The 22,531-nt window shown below is 43.8% G+C and overlaps 1 long non-coding RNA gene across 1 annotated transcript in view; it reads left to right on the top strand.

The window, feature by feature from the left end:
* Positions 1 to 8,346, top strand: part of LOC135981520 (uncharacterized) — a 291,959-nt gene extending 283,613 nt beyond the window's left edge. The window contains exon 3 of the long non-coding RNA XR_010598572.1: positions 7,631 to 8,346. This is a non-coding gene — a long non-coding RNA (uncharacterized LOC135981520). The remainder of the gene's footprint in view (positions 1 to 7,630) is intronic.
* Positions 8,347 to 22,531: the final 14,185 nt, after the last annotated feature.

Below are 22,531 nucleotides of genomic sequence, written 5' to 3'. Positions count from 1 at the left end.
AGCAGAAGTGACTGTACTCCCTTATGTGCAAGGATTGCTGTTACAAGTCCTTATGCACCCACATAAGGAGGAGGGGAGGCTTTTGTTCACCCCTGTGGAAGGTCCTATTCACAGTCTGACCTTTCATAATCTTCCCCACCATAACTCTAGAGAGCAAACACACACATTCCAGAACCTAATAACTGTACCATGGCAATAGCTTCAGTTTAGTGGCCTTCAAGTCAGATTGTGTTAGAAACAAGATAGATGAAGTATACCTACGGTTAGTGTGACGAGAAAGTCACAAAGCTGAATGTTTAATGCGGTGATATTACCAAAGACAAGAGTAAGCATTAGATGCAGATGTTTGTAATTTTATGTCTGCAAAAGAAGTGGTAGGCCATAGAAAAGTCTCTGACAACAGGATACTACCTTTTTCTAATTTTCCACAGAAAACAAAGCACAATCCATATGTCCCATGGATTTCTTTTCTTGTTTCTATTGCCCTTATTATCATGTGTTGTCTATGTTATTGTGTGTGTGAAGGGGTTAGTTTGGACTGGCTTTTAGCACAATATTATGACACACTGCCTTGGATATTTTATTTTAATGATTATAGTAAATACATTTTGTTAAGTTGTTCAAAGAATTCTGATTACTGGACTGGAAGAAAACTAATAATAATAACAACAATAATAATTTGCTGTCAGTCTTTCAACTAACTTTACATCTATATCATTATGATTATTAAACACTTTTTCCCTAAGTACAACTTTATATCATAACTTTGTCTTCTTGTCTTAAAAAATACTTTGAAATCATTAACTTGATTTTTTTCTTCCATATACTAATTATTAGAGGAAGTAAATACCTAAGTCTTAAAGCACTTGAAGCATGTTCTTAAAAGTACATACCCTGTAGTCTCCATAATTTGTAAATTATTTCCAAATCTGAGAGCACACATATGGTCAATTACATTAAAAGTCTGATCAAACATAATGCATTTATCAATGCCAGTGATATTTACAGTGCTCTCCACATCAGCAGAAAGCACTCAGACACTACTTTTATATACTCACCAGCAATCAAAACCATTATGAAAAATTTTAGATAAAAGCATGAGTATAGCAATACAATAGTTAGCTTAGTACTATTTCAGCTCAGGCTATAGCATTCAGTTGATTCAAACTATGCTTTGAATAAAGTCATTTTAATTGTGATTATGCATGACCATGGCATCACTTTTTTAGAGTAACCGCTTGTTATTTGGCAATAAGGTATTATTGATTTTTTACCAATTGCTCATGGCTACAACATCTTTTCTTTTCACTGGAACTCATGCCACATTTGCACATAATGGAGATGCATTTGGGAAGAATTTGACCCATTGTGCTTGATTGTGGTCAGATACTGAAAAAGAGTATTGGGATGAGCAGTTTCAGGATTTCTCCTTTTTCTCAAAAAGAAGAACAGGAGGACTTGTGGCACCTTAGAGACTAACAAATTTATTAGAGCATAAGCTTTCGTGGGCAACAGCCTACTTCTTCGGATGCATACAGAATGGAACATATATACACACATACAGAGAGCATGAACAGGTGGGAGTTGTCTTATTGGCCTCTCAGAATTGGCAAGAAACTCCCACCTGTTAATGCTCTCTGCATGTGTGTGTACATATATCTCCTCAATATATGTTCCCCACGAAAGCTTATGCTCTAATAAATTTGTTAGTCTCTAAGGTGCCACAAGTCCTCCTGTTCTTCTTTTTGCGGATACAGACTAACACGGCTGCTACTCTGAATCCTTTTTCTCAGTTACTGAGAGGCAATATGTGATCATACTGAATGTAACTTTGCTGTGATAACTCACTGGCCCTCACTATTGCTCATCTCATATGCTATATGCAATAGCAGTTGTGTAATAGCATGTCAGAGGTTAATAAAGTGGGAGGCTGCAAACAAAAGAAAGGTTTACTGCCTTTTCATAATTCTCACCAGCAATTATGTAATACATCTTGAATGATAACTGAAAAGTGATGCTATTTTTTCCCCATATTGGAAAGGAGTTGCAACTAATCTCTAGCCCCACCCTCACGGTAAAGTTTTACTTTCAGATTTATGGTAGCTTCTTTTGATATTTAATAGTTTGCCTAGTGTACCATGAGAAATACTGGTTAAGAAAGTGAAAAATATAGACAAATTTTAGGGAGATGTTGTTTTGTTTAGGTTTTTTTTTTTGGGGGGGGGGAAAGGCATGTCAAAACTATATTATTCTAAGAGAAGTTGTTTAAAAAAATCTCTAACCATGAGTTCTGAGACAAATGCTCTAAGCAGAAAACTCTGGTCCTTAGTATGTCCCCATTAACCATGAAAACATTTCAACAAAGGAAAGGAAACACTTTTATTAGGACTGTTATAAAGAATGCAAAACCCCGGCACAAAGTAGAGCTGGATGAAATGTTTCTAAATTTAAACAATTTTCATCCAGCTCTGGTACAACGATTTAAACAGTTACAATAAAAGAGCAGAGTAGTTCTCAACTCTGTCCCAAGGAGACAGTCCTATATCAGTATAAACAAATAACCGTCTCTCAGTCCATTTCCCTATTAGAGAACAATTAAGTGGTCTCTCTGGCCATAGTTCAGTCTCATTGTAGGTTGTTTCATTGTGAGCCCCTCTATATTATTCACTTATGACCAGCTGTAAGCAACTATCACATCTTAGGAGGCTGCTCCTGTGAAAGTTTGTACTCCTATGTTCACCCCTCTTATAAGACTATGTTAAATTTTGTACAAACCATACTGTCTAAAGTAGCATTTGAAAACTTATGGTTTGTTGATCATTATTGTCCTAGTAAAATATGTGTGACAACATTGTATGTAAAATTTTATAAGATTCCACTACATAATATTACAAAGACATGTTCCAACATGTTCTGGAGGGCAGTCACAAATAAGTTACCCAGAGGCAAAGGCTAGCCAATGCCTCATCCAGGTTTAAATGGGACCAAACAGGCCATCACCTGATTAAGTGGCCACTCTTCAGCCCTGTAAAAGGTGTGGGCAAAAGAGCTACATTTTGACAAAGAAGCAGCTTAAGGTTCCTGACCACCACACCAACTCTCTGTCTCCTGTAGGTGATTCTTGTGCAAGAGAAAGGGCTATAAGAGAAGAGGGCAGATGTTCCAAATCATGTCTCCCTTGCTCTTTAGCCACAGCATCATTAACACCTGAAGAACAAAGGACGCAGCATTAGGCTGGCAGGAGGAGGGAGGGAATCCTGACTGAAAGAGGTTCAGCCAGTAAGACTGCTGGAACATTAGGTGAGAGAGACCTTTGCTTTGTATTCACTTAGCTTGTTAAATTAGATGTTAGTTGTGTTTTACCTTTTATTTCCTTGTAACCAATTCTGACTTATATGCCTCATTACTTGTAGTCACTTAAAATCTATCTTTGTTAATCAATGAGTTTTGTTGTTTTATCTAAACCAGTGTGTTTGGATTGAAGTGTTTGGGAAACTCTATTTGAAATAACAAATTTTTTGCAATATCATTTTCTATTAATAAATGACAGACTTCATATGAGCTTGTATTGCCCAGGAGGATGCTGGTCAGTACAAGACACACATTTGTGGGGGAAAGTCTGGGACTGCGGGCTTGCTGGTGTTGCCCTGTAATGTAATTCATGAATGGCTGGCTATAGTACTTATACAGGGAGTGATTTATACACTGTGTGGATTGACCAGGAGTGGTTGCTCTCACAGCAAAACAGGGTAAAAGGCAGGAATGTTAGGAACGTAGAGATGAGGTAAAGAGTAGGTCAAATATGGACAATGCATGGACAGAGCATGCTGCACAGGGATTGGTTCCTGCAAAGTAACCAAGCCAAGCCAAAAAATGTGTGATGCCATGTATAATAAATGCAATGAAATGTGTAATGTATATAAAAGGGAGATGATTTATGTTTCACTTTAGAGCTGTGATGTACCCTGCATCCCTCTCTCCCTCCCCCACATTTGAGTCAGCATAACATTGCTGTATGCCAAATAAAGATACCTGAGTGATGAAGTCTGGAGTGAAGTGTCAAGCTGATTACTTGGGAAGCACAGTGGAAAGAAATATCAGAGGGAATCCCAACACCCTATGGTCTGGCCCAGAATATCTAAAAGACCACCTAAAACTTTGGGATGAAAACCGTTGTGGAAAAACATCACTCCTCTGTCACAGTCCAATTCTCTATAATAAGGGTAAAATTTGTCTGTCTGTACAGGAAAAAGAACTTTCTGAGGCCATGTCTACACTACGAGAGTAGTTCGATTTTACTTAAATCGAATTTTTGGAATCGATATTGGAAAGTCGAACGTGTGTGTCCACACTAAGGACAGTAATTCGACTTTGTGAGTCCACACTAACGGGGAAAGCGTCGACATTCGAAGCGGTGCACTGTGGGCAGCTATCCCACAGTTCCCGCAGTCCCCGCTGCCCATTGGAATTCTGGGTGTAGCCGCAAAAGCCTTCTGGGTAAAAAAAATGTGTCCAGGGTGCTTTTGGGTAACTGTCGTCATCCGTCCATCACTCCCGCCCTCCCTACCTGAAAGCGCCGGCGGGAAATCAGTTCGCGCACTTTTCTAGTCAGTGACAGCGCGGACACCACAGCACTGCGAGCATGGAGCACGCTGCGACCATCGCTGCAGTTGTGGCCGCTCTCAATGCCTCGCAGCTTATCATACACCTTTCCCTGAGGCAGATGCAGATAAGTCAGGCGAGGAGGCTACGGCACCGCGGTGAGGGCCTGAAGTCTGAGAGTAGCACAGACCTCTCAGAAAGCACGGGACCCAGCGCCGAGGACATCACGGTGGCAATGGGTCATGTTGATGCCATGGAACGGCGATTCTGGGCACGGGAAACAAGCACTGAGTGGTGGGACCGCATAGTGCTGCAGGTCTGGGATGAATCCCAGTGGCTGCGAAACTTTCGCATGCGGAAGGGAACTTTCCTGGAACTTTGTGAGTTGCTGTCCCCTGCCCTGAAGCGCAATGACACCCGGATGCGAGCAGCCCTGACTGTCCAGAAGCGAGTGGCGATAGCCCTCTGGAAGCTTGCAACGCCAGACAGCTACTGGTCAGTCGTGAACCAGTTTGGGGTGGGCAAATCTACCGTGGGGGTTGTTGTGATGCAAGTAGCCAAGGCAATCGTTGATGTACTGCTGCCAAAGACAGTGACCCTGGGAAACGTGGAGGTGATCATAGATGGCTTCGCAGCGATGGGATTCCCAAACTGCGGTGGGGCCATAGATGGAACTCACATCCCTATCCTGGCACCGGACCACCAGGCCAGCCAGTACATTAACAGAAAGGGCTACTTTTCCATGGTGCTGCAAGCACTGGTGGACCACAGGGGACGTTTTACGAACATCTACGTCAGATGGCCGGGCAAGGTTCATGACGCTCGTGTTTTCAGGAACTCTGGTCTGTTCAGACGGCTGCAGCAAGGTATTTACTTCCCGGACCACAAAATAACTGTTGGGGATGTGGAGATGCCTATAGTCATCCTCGGGGACCCAGCCTACCCGCTAATGCCCTGGCTCATGAAGCCCTATACTGGCGCCCTGGACAGTGAAAAAGAACTCTTCAACTACCGGCTGAGCAAGTGCAGAATGGTGGTGGAGTGTGCTTTTGGCCGTCTCAAGGGGAGATGGAGAAGCTTACTGACTCGCTGTGATCTCAGCGAAACCAATATCCCCATTGTTATAGCAGCTTGCTGTGTGCTCCACAATCTCTGTGAGAGCAAGGGGGAGACCTTTATGGCGGGGTGGGAGGTTGAGGCAAATAGCCTGGCTTCTGATTACGCACAGCCAGACAGCCGGGCGAGTAGAAGAGATCAGCGGGACGCGCTGTGCATCCGGGAGGCTTTGAAAGCTAGGTTCCTGAGTGAGCAGGGTAACCTGTGACTTTTAAGTTTGTGTACAGAGAAGCTGAACCTGCCCCCGTGTCTTTACCCAGTTAATGTTGACTATCCTCTCCAGTTACATACCCCCTTCACCTCCTTCCAACACACGTTTCGAAATAAAATCAGTTCTACTTTGTTAATGAACACCGTTTTCTTTACTACTGTTTTCGCGGGAATGTTTTAAAACTGGGACGCAGACTGTGTTGGGGAGGGGGTGTAGTGTAGTGACGCTAATGAAGCTTCTAAACTCAAGGATTGACAGGCTCCGCTGTGGTGGGCTGCTTGTTTCAACGGAGCCTGTCACCCCTCCTGATCGGGACTGTGTGTATGGGGGGGGCTATGTGACTTTGTGGCAGGGGGAGGACGGTTACAGATCTCCTGCTGCGTGGCTCTGTGATCCTGCATAAGGTCCGCCGCTTATGATCTGTAACTGCCCTCCCCCGCCACAAAGTCACAGAGCAACCCACCCCCCACCACATAACACGAAAACCACCTCCCAGACTGACCAGGGTAACTAGTAACTGCACTGTGTATGTGCCCTGCTGCTGTACCTGCCCCCGCCTATGTACCCTGCCAAAGGTGACTGTCCTGTCCAATTACCAACCGCCTTTCCCCTCCTCCTCCAAAAGAACATGATGGAAACAGTAGTTAACAAAAACGTATTTTTTATTATCAACTACACATGGAACTGGGAGGTGAAACTTGGACGGGGGCTTGTGTCAGGTGGGAAGGAAAAAACTTTTCAAATTTTGGGGAATGAGAGCCTTCTGCTACTAGTGCTCTCTGGAGGGGTGGAGTGAGAGTTACCACGGACTCTGCCGCCCCTCCTTCTTTGGACTTTGGGTGAGGTGGGTATGGGACTTGGTGGCGGGGGAGGGCGATTAGAGATAGACTGCAGCGGGGCTCTGTCCTCCTGCCTCCGTTCCTGCAGAACATCCACAAGGCGCCGGAGCGTGTCCGTTTGCTCCCTCAGTAGTCCAAGCAGTGTTTGAGTCGCCTGCTGGTCTTCCTGCCGCCACCTCTCCTCCCGATCCATGTTTGCTTGGTGCATTTGGGACAAGTTCTCCCGCCACTGGGTCTGCTGTGCTGCCTGGGCTCGGGAGCAGGCCATAAGCTCCGAGAACATGTCCTCCCGTGTCCTCTTCTTCCTACGCCTAATCAGTGCTAGCCTCTGGGAGTGTGATGCCAGGCTAGGTTGTGAGACAGTCGCAGATGTGGCTGTGGGAATGGGAAAAAGGGAGTGAATTCCTCAGAAAGATAAATGTAGCTGTGAACAAAGAACATAGTCTTTCTCTGTGAACAAGACCATGCACAGCACCTATCACATGCGCACTCAGCACAAGGTCGAATTCTCGGCCTTCGCATTCAGTGCCTGGGGTCTTGCACAGCACATTTGAGAAGCGGGGCAGCACAACGGAATTTCTGTTGCAGGCAGACATGGTAAGCCGTAGACTTGTGGCAGCTTAAAACTTTAATATTAGCACTGGCCTCATTTCACATTGAAAGCAATGTCAGTCCCTGCTGCCAGCAATCCGGCAAGCAGGAACTCTGCCCCTGTCCCACCCCCTCAAGGCTGTCCCCGGGAACGATCCCTTTCGGCTGCCCCTCTCCCGCCTCCACCGCGTGGCTGCAAACCAGCGGTTACAGTTCTGTAAAGGAACGGGCAAGCAGTCCCAACACTAACATTCCCCTACCTAATTCAAAGCAGGTCACCATGAGCGACATCACCCTGATGAGGATCTCTGACAGCGAGAAAGAGAGAATGCTCCGGGAAAGCCTCCAAAGACCAGGGCCGTATGCCGCCCTGCTGTGCAGAGCAATGATTCCCGAGTACTTGATTGTCTCGTGGCGCGGCAACGTGTCGTACTACGGAGGACCCAATAAGGCCGCTCTCCCCAGGAACCTCATGCAACGGCTTTCCAATTACGTCCAGGAGAGCTTCATCGAGATGTCCCAGGAGGATTTCTGCTCTATCCCCGGACATATAGACCGCATTTTACTGTAGCTGCAGTAGCAGGGAATAAACAGTAGAGCGGCTTGGGCAGGACAATCATGCAAAACCGGACATTGCTAGATTTTTTTTCAAAACTTGCACTGCCCATGACTAAACCGTTAAGCGCCTAGGGCAAAGTAATCATGAACAACCCATTCTTTTAATTGTTAATATTCCTGTTCTGTTAAAAATAAATGTTTATATGTTTACAACACTTACTGGCTGATCCTTCCCCAGATTCTGTGTCCGGGGTAACGGCTGGGGACGGTTGGTAGGGGATCTCTGTAAGGGTGATGAAGAGATCCTGGCTGTCGGGGAAATCAGCGTTGTGAGCGCTGCCGACTGCCTCGTCCTCCTCATCTCCTTCCTCATCTTCCCCGTCGCCTAACATGTCCGAGGAACCGGCCGTGGACAATATCCCATCCTCAGAGTCCACGGTCAGTGGTGGGGTAGTGGTGGCGGCCGCACCGAGGAAGGAATGCAGTGCCTCGTAGAAACGGGATGTCTGGGGATGGGATCCGGAGCGTCCGTTTGCCTCTTTGGTCTTCTGGTAGCCTTGTCTCAGCTCCTTGATTTTCACGCGGCACTGCGTTGCATCCCGGCTGTATCCTCTCTCTGACATGTCTTTAGAGATCTTCTCATAGATCTTTGCATTCCGTTTCTTGGAGCACAGCTCAGAAAGCACGGACTCATCGCCCCACACAGTGATGAGATCCAAGACTTCCTGATCAGTCCATGCTGGGGCCCTCTTTCTATTCTGAGATTGCACGGCCATCACTGCTGGAGAGCTCTGCATCGTTGCCAGTGCTGCTGAGCTCCCCACGATGTCCAGACAGGAAATGAGATTCAAACTGGCCAGACAGGAAAAGGAATTCAAATTCAAATTTTCCCGGGGCTTTTCCTGTGTGGCTGGTCAGAGCATCCGAGCTCGTACTGCTGTCCAGAGTGTCAACAGAGTGGTGCACTGTGGGATAGCTCCCGGAGCTATTGGCATCGATTTCCATCCACACCTAGCCTAATTTGACATGGCCATGTCGAATTTAGCGCTACTCCCCCGTCGGGGAGGAGTACAGAAGTCGAATTAAAGAGACCTCTATGTCGAACTAAATAGCATCGCAGTGTGGACGGGTGCAGGGTTAATTCGATGTAACGGCGCTAACTTCGATATAAACGCCTAGTGTAGACCAGGCCTGAGAAGCTGATCCAAGACTGTGTTATGAACTTTCCCAGAAACTATAGACCATCAACATCCTCACCACCATCTGCTCCAAGTGAAAGTCATGTTTCTTTGATCTTGCCCTCTCTAACAAACACATCGTAATATGCATATTAAAAACAAACAAAAAACAAGGCAGGACAAGGAGGCTAGGACTGAGATCAGAAGCCTGAGTGACGACTGGAACTGGGTAGCTGTGGAAAATGGGACTAGGATGAAGAGATGGGGGTGAGGAAGAGACAGGATCAGGTTGGAACAGACAGAGCAGAAGAGGCATGCTTGTGGAAAAAGTGCAGAAGAGTCCGTGCCCGCTCTAAAGTACACTCCCCTCCAGAGCTTGGAATGGAACCCAAGAATTTCAGGTTTCACCATTCCTCTGCCATCAGCAAATTTTTGTGAAAGCCACTGGCAAAGCGTTCACATACATGATTGACAGCATACTACTGTTATCAGTTACTCTGTTAGCTCAAGTGGCAAAGGTCTGTGCAGTGGATCTAAAGTGATGATTCATGTGAATGTCAATGTGATGCCACATGATGGAATTTCTGGGCAGGGTTCACTTGGTTTTTTTAATAGCTTAGAATATTAAATACAAAAACCCCTAAATTAAAAAAGAACACTATTAAGCACTCACAAGTTAGGAAATGCTAGATTAAGGTTACCTGTTCAATCTTAATTTGGGTTCCTTGTGCAGATGAATGATCATATAATCTTTAATAACATGGTCACATACTATTTTTCCCAGAGGATCTCTGCCTCATTCTGTGTATAGGATGCACCCACTAGAGATTAATCAAGGTTGTAGTGAAGGAGGCTGCTGTCTGTTGGATTCCTCCATCATTTGTTGCAGAAGCCAGAAGGTATGTAGTGAATAATGCAGGGGATGGCAGGAAGAGAAAGGACAGTCTTGGTGGTAAGGCAATTGAATGCTGGCCCGGAGAACTGGATTCTATCCATGCCTTTGCCACAGCATACATCTTATGTGATACTGGGCAAGTCAGTTAACCAAACTTCCTCATTTTCTGGGTGCCCATCTTGATACTCTGGGATCTGATTTACAGAAATGATGAGTGATCACAGCTGCAACTGAAGTCAATGGGAGCTGTACTTCGAACATATTAAGTGCTATGTTATGCTAAGTACTCTGAAAAAATCAGTTCCTAGGCATCTGAAATTGGGCACACAAAATTATTGAATACTTTTGAGTTTAGTTTCTCTGTGTCTCAGTTTCCCAGGTGTAAAATGAGGCTAATACCAACCCCTCACCTCACTAGGGTGTTGTGGGTATAAATTAATTACTGTTTGTGAACCACTCAGCTAATATAGTGACGTGCACCCATGAAAAAGACCCTAAGAAAATTAATAATTCTTTCTTCAAAGCAGGGCTTGAATAGTGTGCAGTAAATAAGGCCTGGGGCCAGACAATAAAGATAAAACAAAATATTGAATAGCTGCTCATTAAGCAAGAACCATCACTCCTGTACATTGAATTATTCATGGGTCCTGTGGAGGAGAAAATAGTACAATATCACAAGGGGACCAAATTAAGGTAGCATAGGCATTGTTAATTTTGGTATGTTCTATCTTTTGAGTGTTTGATTTTGCAACCTTACTAATGTTTTTGTGTGTGTGTGTGTGTAAGATATTTATAAAATACACATCCCTTAATATAGGCACCATCATCTTTGTTTAAAAAAGATATAAAACCAAGGCAGATTATTTCTTTGCCTCTCCATAGGGATACTGGAGTTCCATACCCACTTCCCATCCCACTGCTGTGGCAACACTGGGATTTCAGAGACAGACACCCTTATAAAAGTCTAAATCTATAATACACAAAAAGTTTGCAGCAACATGTACGTAACCATACAACAATCTAACATCAGGACAGCCTGAAATATAAAGTTATCCTCCTTACTGGTAACCTATACATACTTTCCATCATAATGTACTGAAGGACCAGAAACAGAATCATTACTGCTATATAAATATCACTTCCTAGTCATAAGAGCACTTACTACAGAAGAACCATGATATAGGCAACCCTATTTGAAAAGCACTCAAGAAAACACTAGACAACTCTAACCCTAACAAGAAGGCATACTGCCTCTCTGAGAGCTGAGGGGAAAAAAACAAATTAATAAATTCTCAAAAACTAGATTGCTGTAAAGCCCTGCACAGAAATATAATAGCAGAACTTCTAATTCTGTCAAATGCACAAATCAAAGCCCTTATACCACAGAGAGAATCAGGGCTGCCCAGAGGGGTGGACAAAAAGAGTAGTTTGTTCCAGGGCCCCCATCTGAGAGCCCCCAAAATGCATGGTATTGCACCTTGGGATGCAAGGTCACAGGACCACTCAGGTTTGGCTTAGCCGTCTCTCCGTCATGACCAAGGGGATGCTGGGCCAAACCTGAGTGGCTCTGCGACCCCATTCTCCAGGTTGCAACTCCCAGATTAGGGAGCCAGGCCCAACCACTCACCACAGGAACAACTGCTGTGGGGAACAGACTCAATCTCCAGCCCACCACCACCAGCTGACCTCAGTGGTAATTATTTTTGAAGTGTGGAAGGCCTCAATTTCAGATTTTGCCCTTGGCCCCCAAAAATCTATGGAGAGAATCAGCGATCGCAAACTGGAAATTAGAAGTGTGGCCAAACTAGATTATAAAATCTGGACTCCTATCCTCCTAAGCTTTAAGGAAGTTCGAAGCTGGACTTCAATTCAGCTCAAACTTCACTGCGTGGGCCCATCTCCATATATGGCCTAAACTAGAACTCCATATCTGAACTCTTGAAATTGGGAAAAGATCTGATTTAGATCTAAATCCAGACCCAAAATTCACAGCTTGGGTCTATATCTACTGGAAACAAAGAACAGAAACCCAAATAGACCTACAATGTAACAGGAAAGAAACCAAAATGAACGTGAGATAATACTAAATACAAAAGAAATACAACAGTTATGTGCAAGCTATTAGAAATTCTATATTAATGGAGTGAAGCTCTTCAAATCAGTGCAAGATTTTTATTCCTAATAAAAGCACTGTTAGCAGGTGTATTACTTATTTTTTCCCAATGTCTGTGTAATATATTGTAACACTTTGATAGAATGGCTTTTTAAAGACTACACAACATGCTTATGTTTTTTCTTCTTCTATTGTGTGTGTGTGTGTATATATATGTTTATATATATAAACATACCTCTTCTTTTGTTCTTTTCAGGGTCTTTTAAACCTCTTTACTTCTCTCTTCTTCCACCCTATTATTTTCCCTTCTTCTTCCTCTACCTGTGTCGTCTCTCTCCCTTCTCCTAATATGTTTTCCTCAATTCTTTCATTTTCTGGTCCTCTCAAACTCAGTTGACTCCTGTTTTATTTTTGTCTTTCCCATTCTATCCTTTTCCCCCTCTTCTATGCCATCAGTTCAATTTCTGACTTCTCCTTTCCACCACTCCTCAACCCCTTCTTTCCCATTTTCCATTAATTTACCATGCATCCTCTTTTCCCATCTATGTCTGCATCTGACTGACACCTCCATAGTCTCTAGTTTGTCTCCATTCCCACTTCATTCTTCTATCACTCGCAAAAGGTCACTTTACCCTTCTTTATTCACACCTCTTTTGCCCCTCTTTATCTAACTACCACCATCCACTCTTCTCTATGGTGTCTCTAATCTCTCTGCTACCACTGCATTCCAGTCACTGGGGAAGGGGATTACCAGGGGAAGGAAAGGGTAGATTTACTGAGAAGGGCAAAGCAAGGGGTTATAAGAGCTACATGGGAGAGAGCTAGTTGACAAAGGATGTGCATATAAGAGTTCATTGTATTTTCATGAATTAAGATATTCAGCACTGTGCTCAGTTTTTCACTTTGTAACACACAATGCATAGGCTTGATCAAAAACAAAACAAAACAAACAACCCCCTCCCCCCATCTCCTTCAGAAAATTTCAGCATTTCATGGAACAATTTTTCTTTTTAACCTCAAGATGTAAAAAGCAAAGATGATTTTCACCCTAGTGAGGACAGGAGCTGTTGGATTAAGTGATTAATTTACTCCTTGAACCTTGCTGACATTTCCCTACTATACACTCCAACAATCTTCTCTGTGAACTTACCATCACCTTTGCAAGTTTCCCCCTGGGAACCAGCAAGATGGGAAGCAGAAAGTGAATACCATCCACATAGAAATGTGATGCTCTCTTTTTCTTTTTCAATTAAAACATTTTATTATACTTTTTCACCCATTCAGACTAAATACAACTGATAATTTATGATGCTGGATGCTTCCCCACTTCTATTTTTTTTCTTTTTCTTAGAAGATGCACAGAGGATGTAGCTATAACTTGAAAGCAAAACCAAATACAGAAAGTCAAAAAGAAAACTAAATAAAATGTTCATTAAGGATGCTTTAGTCCCTGGTTCTGGCTACTACTTCCATTCCCACTCAATCATCCTTCTGGTCTCTTCTATTTTAATTCAGATGCTTCACAGACATCAAAATTTGCTGCTCCCTTAAGCCATAATTTTTAAGTCAAGCATTTTATAAAAATGACCAACAGATGCTGTATAAAATTCATCATTTTAGTCACTAAATTCACTGAACACAACTGATGCTTTAATTAATTTCTCTTTTTAAAGAATGCAGTGTGTGACAGACCCAGAGCAGTGGGGTACAGGAGTCTGGTAGAGGGCAAATATACTGGTCACTGGATAAGTAGTTTTCTGTTCCCTGAGTGACTAGAGAAGGGGCTGCACTAGAGTAATCAGGAACCTGTTAGAACCAGTTAAGGCAGGCAGGCTAATTAGAACACCTGGAGCCAATTAAGAAGAAGCTGCTAGAATCAATTAAGGCAGGCTAATCAGGGCACCTGGGTTTTAAAAGGAGCTCACTGCAGTTTGTGGTGTGAGTAGCTGGGAGCAAGAGGTGCAAGGAGCTGAGAGGGAGAGAGTGAGGGTGTGCTGTTGGAGGACTGAGGAGCTCAAGCGTTATCAGACAGCAGGAGGAAGGTCCTGTGGTGAGAATAAGGAAGGTGTTTGGAGGAGGCCGTGGGGCAGTAGCCCAGGGAGTTGTAGCTGTCATGCAGCTGTTACAGGAGGCACTATAGACAGCTGCAGTCCACAGGGCCCTGGGCTGGAACTTGGAGTAGAGGGTGGGCCTGGGTTCCCCCCAAACCTCCCAATTGACCTGGACTGTGGGTTCTTCCAGAGGGGAAGGTCTCTGGGCTGTTCCCCAACCCACATGGTGAATCTCTGAGGCAAGAAAATCCGCCAATAAGCGCAGGACCCACCGAGATAGAGGAGGAACTTTGTCACAAGTGGTACATCACTGGGAGATTTCAGCTTTTTATACCCTCAACCTAACCCACCCCCTCCTTGACAAGACATCAGCAGTTGAAACCAGGGTAATGTAGCTGAACTTCTTGTCTCTCTTTAGTGCAATGGAGATTCATAGATTCCAAAGCCGGAAGGGACCACTTTGATTATCTAGTCCAGTGGTCTCCAACCTTTTTATGCCCAAGATCACTTTTTGAATATAAAGGCAACCCAGGATTTACACCACCCCTTCCCTGAGGCCCTGCTCTTTCCTTGAAGTCCCGCCCCACTCACTCTATCCTCTCTCTATCTGTTGCTCACTTTTGCCGGGCTGGGGCAGGGGGTTGGGGTTTGGGAGGGGGTGCGGGCTCTGGGCTGGGGCCAAGGGGTTTTCAGTGTGGGAGGGCGCTCTGGGCTGAGCCTGGGGCAGGTGGTTGGGGTGCAGGAGGGGCTCTGGGCTGGGGCAGAGTGTTGGGATGCAGGAGAGGGTATGGGGTGCTGGCTTAGGGAGAGGGGTCACGGCTGGGGCAGGAGGTTGCAGTGCAGGAAGAGGTATGGGGTTGGCTCTGAGAGGGGGACCAGGGAAGGGGATTGGGGTGAAGCAGGGGGTGTGGGGTGCTGGCTCTGGGAGGGGGCTTATGGCTGGGGGTTGGGGTGCAGCCTCCTGCTGGCTGCAACTTACCTTGGGTGGCTTCCAGTTGGTGGCACAGTAAGGTTAAGGCAGGCTCCCTGCCTGCCCTGGCCCCACGCCACTCCCAGAAGGGACCAGTGCACCCTGTGGCTGGTGGGGGGCATGTGGCTCCATGCCCTGCCCTTTCTGCAGGCACCACCTCCGCAGCTCTCATTGGCCACAGTTCCCTGTTCCCAGCCAATGTGAGCTGCGGGGCAGTGTTTGCTGGTAGGAACAGTGTGCCAAGTCCTCTGTCCCCCCTTGCTGCCCGTGGGGCCACACTGGCCGCTTCCAGGAGCAGCTTGGGGCCAGGGCAGGCAGGAAACCTGCCTTAGCGGCATCCCCACTGCACCACCAGAGATCGCGATAGACTGGGAGAGTCTCTACGATCGACCAGTCGATCGCGATCAACTGGTTGGTGACCACTGATCTAGTCTGATCTCCTGTATAGCACAGGCCATAGAACTCCCCCAAAATAATTCCTACACAATATCTTTTAGAAGAATATCCAATCTTGATTTAAAAATTGCCAATGATGCAGAATCTACCATGACCCTTGGTAAATTGTTCCAATGATTAATTATATTCACTGTTAAAACTTTGTGAACATTAGCCAGCAGCAAACAATTTAATAATGCTTTGCATGAAAATTAAGGCTTGGCAAAGCTTGACATGCACATGCAGATTGATAACTTTTCACTCAGGAACATTTTATTATTAATAAAATAATATTAATCATGGCAGTACCTATAGACCAATCAAGAGTAGCAGACAGACCCTGCTTTGAAGAGTCGACAATCTAAGGCCATATCTACACTACCACTTCTCTCAGCAAAACTTATCACACTCAGGGGTGTGCAAAACACTCCCCTGAGTAACATAAATTTCACCAGCATAAGTGGTAGTGTGCACAGCGCTATGCTGGCAGGAGATCTTCTCCCGCAGACATAGCTACCATTGCTTATTGAGTCCTGGTCCACACTAACCCCCCACTTTGAACTAAGATACGCAACTTCAGCTATGTGAATAACGTAGCTGAAGTTGAAGTACCTTAGTTTGAACTTACCGCGGATCCAGACGCAGCAGGCATGCTCCTCTCACAGACCAGAAGTACCGGCGTCGATGGCGAGCACTTCCGGGATTGATTTATCGTGTCTAGACAAGATGTGATAAATTGAACCCAGAAGATCTATTGCTTACCTCCGGACCCGGAGGTAAGTATAGACGTACCCTGAGATAGCTCTCCCACCGACATAATAAAACTATCTCCCATTGCAATAGAGTGGCTACAGGAGCAATCTTCCAGCAGGACAGCTGCATGGGTACATCTGTGCTGCTGTTAGCTTGCTAGTGTAGACCTGCCCTAAATAGACTAGACATACCCAGAGTGGGAAGTGATAGAAAATATAGAATAAACAATGTGATGGTCGCAAATGTCATTCTGTTTCCAGATGTATAGTCAAGGGTAAATGGAGTTTATGCAGCTCTCATTCAGGGAATATGTAGTATGACAGGGTCAGGCCAGATGGCTAAGGAGAATGATAGAAGGTAGATACATTAGTCCCAGATTAAGCAGGTCTCTTTTCCCTGAGTAAGATAATAGGCTGTTCCAGAACAATGAGGATTTTGCTGGAACCAATTAAGGCAGGCAGGCTAATCAGGGCACCTGGTTTAAAAAGGACCTCACTTCAGATAGTGTGGGGTGTCCTGCTGGAGGACTGAGGAGTACAAGCATTATCAGGCATCAGGAGGAAGGTCCTGTGGTGAGGATAAAAAAGGTGTTGGGAGGAGGCCATGGGGAAGTAGCCCAGGGAGTTGTAGCTGTCACACAGCCATTACAGGAAACATTGTAGACAGCTGCAATCCACAGGGCCCTGGGCTGGAACCCAGAGTAGAGGGCGGGCCTGGGTTCCCCCCCCAGTGTCTCCCAACTCCCTATTTGATACAAGAGGAATTGACCTGGACTGTGAATCCCACCAGAGGGGAAGGTCTCTGGCCTGTCCCCCAACCTACTAGGTGGGTCAGCAAAGACTGAGGGGATTGTTCTCCTCCCTTTCCCCATGCTGGCCAGTGATGAGGTTATCTGAATGAATGGCGGGTTTGAGCCACTAGCAAAAGTTGCCAAACTGAGGGCTGCCATGAATTTCTGAGGTGAGCGAATCTGCCAGTAAGCACAGGACCCACCAAAGCAGAGGAGGAGCTTTGTCACAGTAGTTTAATTTGTTAGTTTACCTAGCTCTTTTATTACTTTTACATCACTCATTCGTTCCACCTTTTTTTTTTTTTTTGGGTGGAGAAAGTTAAAGGAGGTTAGTTAGGAGATAAATTAAATGGAAAGAAAAGTCCAGGGAAAGGGAAACATTGAAGGGAAGGAGGATGGGGGAGACATGGCAGGGGAGAAGAGAATAAGAAGGCAAGGGTGAAGAGACGCTGAGGTGAAAAATATTGTGAGGGAGGAAGACAGTTGGAGCAAACAGCCAATCAGTACAGGGCAGAGAAAGTCCAGTCAAAACTGTAGAAAGTTCTCTGAATAATGTCCAGTGGTCCCTGCTTTTACCAGCTGAGGTTCATCTCTGCGTTTTTTTCCTGACCACATGATTGGGGGAGGAGGAGGCACCACGCACATTCTAGTTTCCCCTGGGTGAGGGATCTCCCCTTCACCATTCTAGATCTGGGAAGTGCTGGTTGAATAAAGAAAAGAAAGAGTTGTGAATAAACAGCACAAATTCAGTTCATTACTATATGTGGTGTCAGGCTATTCAGTGTGACTATTCAGATGACTAGTTGTCATTGATGAAAATGTTTGGAAGTCCTGAAAGTTTTGAAAATTCATACTGGAAATTCATTATTCACTATACGCTATTACCTAATCACCATTAACTTATCTCCTCTTATAAAGTTTCATTCATCCAGTAAGGGTTCAGAAAGAAAAATCAGGCAACTTGGTGGATGCAAGACCGCAAAATGTTCGTTATTCAATTCAGACTTGTCAAAGAAATTATGAATTATGAATTGCTAAATGGGGAAAAAACAACGAACTTATTCTATAGCTAGCTCCAAATATTAGGATTTTAGCATAAAATGATGTCCCCTGTCCCCCCATAAAAATACAATGAATTGGTACAGAAGGGTAAGTGCAAACCCTGAACAAAACTTCAAAAAAAGAAATAGAGAAAAGAAAAAGAGAGAAGAAAATGCTGCTGTTTGTTTCCTCCTATTATCTTGGTTTAGCTTTTCTTTTTTTTTTTTTTCCTTGAGGGGCTAATTGGTCTCACTTAATGAGTTATTTTAGCCACTTCAAAATGTGTAACATCTGGAGTACTGTATTGAAAGACAACATTGGTACACTGCTTGAAAGCATGTTCTCCTAGAAGTCTTTTCAAATATGTGTAGGTGTGCAGTAAGTATACATAAAAGAATATCATATGCCAGAAGTCTGCAAAACAAAGTAATTTTCAATTTTTAATTCAAAAAATCAAAACAGTTGCTTTCTAAAAAGGATGTGAAAATGAATGCCCTAGCAATATATAGAGCCCAACTCTGGTTCTACTGAAATCAATGCAAAACTCCCAGTGGTGTTTGGGACCTGCACACCAAAAAGGAAACAGCAATCATCGCACAACTCACCAGGAAGAAGAAATAGAAGTGGCTGTCTAGCTAATGTTACAACATTGTACTTATTTGAAGAGTTTGGGCCAAATTATATCTAGCAAGCAGTCTTTTGTAAGCATGGTGCAACTCCTATGAAAATCTCTGGGCCAATTTCATCAATGATGCAAATGGTGGTTTAATTTAGGTCTAAGCCAGTCAGAAAATTAATGTAAATAGGCCAAATTCAAAGGGGACTCATTGTGGTGCAAGTTATATGTTGGGTATAAAATTATCAGAAAATGGTGGCGAGGTACACCAATTAGGGAGTATACAAACAAGCATAATTTGCAGTGAATTCTGGTATTCTCAGGGTCCAAATTCAGGAGGCTATGTTGCTAGATTTACACTTTAAAATATATTTGTAATGGCTGTCAAGGATGCCTAGAACACTAGGTATGGGCTCTTTAATTCTGTATTTTATAATTGTATACATCAATATAAATGAAATAAAATTCACTGAGAGTGGAGGCAGCTGCAATATGAGTAATTCGCCAAAATCTTGTGTTCTTAGTTGAGTATAGGGGGCTTTCAATCTTAATTGGAAGCAACTGTTATATTTTATGGACAAGCTGTGAATATAGATACTGTGGGATCTTTTCCCCTTATTGCATTTGGAAAGTAGAATGGCTTTTAACTGGCTAAAGATGGCAAGTCAGGGGGAGGCAAGAAATAGGGGTAAGGAAGTAAGTGAGGGGTTAGAATCAGGGAAAGTCTGGAAGAAAAGCAGCTGATAGAAATGAAAGGGAACACATAGTTACTGAAGGGTTCCTCAGAGAAAAATGATAGGGTTGCTATGTTATATAATTACATTATATGGTATCTACACTGTAGTAGACCTCCTTCTCAGAGAGTGGAAAAGAGTACATGATTTGACAGAATTTCAAGATCATTCATTGGTGTTAATGAGAGAACCCTGATTCATGAGATCTGATATGAAATCTTCTAAAAGCAATAATAATGAGAGAGGCTGGCAATTCCACACAAGGTTAATAAATGACTTTTTGCCTTGTAAAGATGATCTGAGCTTGTAGATTTGCTTTATGCCCTCACCTGTGTTTTCCCATACAGAAATAAGGTAGTCAGCAGTAGCCCCACAGTCAGAGGTTCATCTTATCCATATTCACTGGTAAATGTTTGTTAAAACTCTTCCATAGATGTGTTCTTTATTGGAATCAAATGGCAATAGTTCAGATGTGAAGAGCTTATTTAAACAGTGTATTACATAAAATATTCATTTGTTCATGGACAATACATTACATGAGATCAGGGACAATGCTCTGGAGTAGCATGGTGGAAAATAACACCGGCTTTGTCAAGGCAACAAAGCGTGGCCTGTGGGGGAAACTAATTCATTCTCCCCAAACTACAGGCAGATCATATGGCTGCATCATTACTCCTCTGCATCTGTTATTGCAGCATACAGGCAGGGATAGTGATCATTGCTCTTATGTGCTCCTTATGCAAGGGTTACATGAATCAATGGTCCTTCTTGCATTTTGACCCCAATTACTCCTCTTCGATAGCTTATTCACATTTTGCGTGGGGCTCACCTGAATAGACTGCAGAGACACCTGTTAAGCTATTTCATGCATTCCTCACATATGGTTACCAAGGGGTTTGTCAGCAGAGGGCCAGGCATAGCTTCTCTGTGAGGGATGGAGTTCCACCTATTGTGAACAAACTTATAATGTAGCAATGTATGGTATGAAATTCAAGAAAGTACATGTGAGAGCCAAGAAAGTAAAAGTATTGGTGAAGTTTCCCATTCTCATTAAAATGTTAGTCATGTGAGATTTGTCCTACTCCTTGTCAAATGAATGAGTTATCGGAATATTAATGCCTAATATATTCTGAGAATGATAGCAATGTACTGTAATATTTTGACCTTTTCAGTATTCTTTATTTTGATTGGGTGGACATCCCATTCCTCTTTTACAGTCTGAAAGCAATGTTGAGGGGGAAGAAAATGACCATCTGATCAAAATTCAGAATAATGAAAAGGTCAAAGTACATGATCAAAATGTACAGAATACATTAAACATTACAATTCTACTATTTCATTTTTCTGACAAAGATTCTAACCAGAACATAAAATGACAGAAAGTTAATCAATTTTCATGAGGTGTAACTAGACAAGATGGTAACGTTTGGTCCTTAGTGCTATTCAAAAGGGCTGGGTGACAGGACATCATTGGTAAATTCGACAACACACTGTAGTTAGCACTTTCCAATAAAAAATGTTTTTAAAAGGTGATGGAACTGAATATGTCCAGAGCCTTTTATCATCAGAATGTTAGAGAGGGGAGTGGTCCTTTTGTAACTCCTCTCCCTCTTCTTTTTTGCTCATAAATGTCAAAATATATAATCTGGCCATTTAGAAGTGTCTTGGACTTTCAGGAAGTTCTCTTTGGCTATAAGAATCATGATACTCTTTTGGGGTATACCATAATCTTTATACCTAGCTTTCAGGTAGATTGTTAGAACAGAAGTATAATGAAATCTCCTCTTCTAGACTTTCCTTTTACCTTAGCCCTCTAAAATTGAGGGTAGTAGAAGGTTTTTGTTGGTTTTGTTTTGTTTCATATTTTGGGTAATCTTCTATGGGGACAAGAGTATGTATTGCTTGAACAGTCTCCATCTCAGTAGAAGGGGAACCAATCTCCTGGATAGGAGATTAGCTGGAGTAGATAAGAGGGCTTTAAACTAGCATCTAAAGGGGAAAGTAAAAAACAGTATATGTGCTCAAACATATAATGCCAAGTCAAGGTAGTCTGTAAAGAATAAAGGAATGTAAAGAGATGCCATCTTTCAATTTCATATATACCAATGGTAAAAGACTGGAAAATAAACAAAAAGAACCAGAATTGCTCATTTATGAAAAATAAATTTGATATGATTGGTTTTATTGAATTATGGAGCATGGAGTCACGTGACTGGAATATTAAAACAGCTGGACACACCTCTTTAGCAAAAACAGAATGGACAGATGTGGAGAGTGACAATCTACATTAAATATGTCATTACAGAGGGGTGCCATGACATTTTTAGTCAGACATGCAATTTGTACACTTGCATGCAAAATGGTGTCCTACCTGCCCATGACCATGCTCCATACAAAGGATGCCATTTTGTTTGGGGACCAGATGGAATCATATCAAGCACACAGCTGGTCCTGTAGCATGCAGTTCATGCCTTGTGTACACCAATGGCACATCACTATGCCATTACCTGCTTTAGAGTTATTGACAATCCAGAAGGATAAAATCTGGAATGCTTATAGATCAGGGGTCGGCAACCTCTGGCACGTAGCTCTCCAGGGTAAGCACCCTGGTGGACCAGGCCAGTTTATTTACCTGCTGACGCGGCAGGTTTGGCCGATCACGGCCCCCACTGGCCGCGGTTCGCTGTCCCAGGCCAATGGGGTGGCGGGAAGCCTCGGCCAGCACATCCCTTGCTCGCGCCACTTCCCGCCGCCCCTATTGGCCTGGGACGGCGAACCGCGGCCAGTGGGGGCCACAATCGGCCGAACCTGCCACGTCAGCAGGTAAATAAACTGGCCTGGCCCGCCAGAGTGCTTACCCTGGCGAGCCGCGTGCCAGAGATTGCCGACCCCTGTTATAGATCAATGTACTAACTGGCTAATCACAAGTTGGGATACTGTTATGGTCTGTTATAGCTCATCAGATCAGACAAGGGAACAGAATGAATAGCTTCTTGACCTCAATCAACAATGTGTAGAAAGAAGAACTGCATTATCAT

This window comes from Chrysemys picta, chromosome 2 (assembly GCF_011386835.1).
Source record: "Chrysemys picta bellii isolate R12L10 chromosome 2, ASM1138683v2, whole genome shotgun sequence".
Taxonomy (NCBI): Eukaryota; Metazoa; Chordata; order Testudines; family Emydidae; genus Chrysemys; species Chrysemys picta.
Note: the sequence above shows the minus strand (reverse complement) of the source record. Positions and strands in the feature narration are given on the sequence as shown.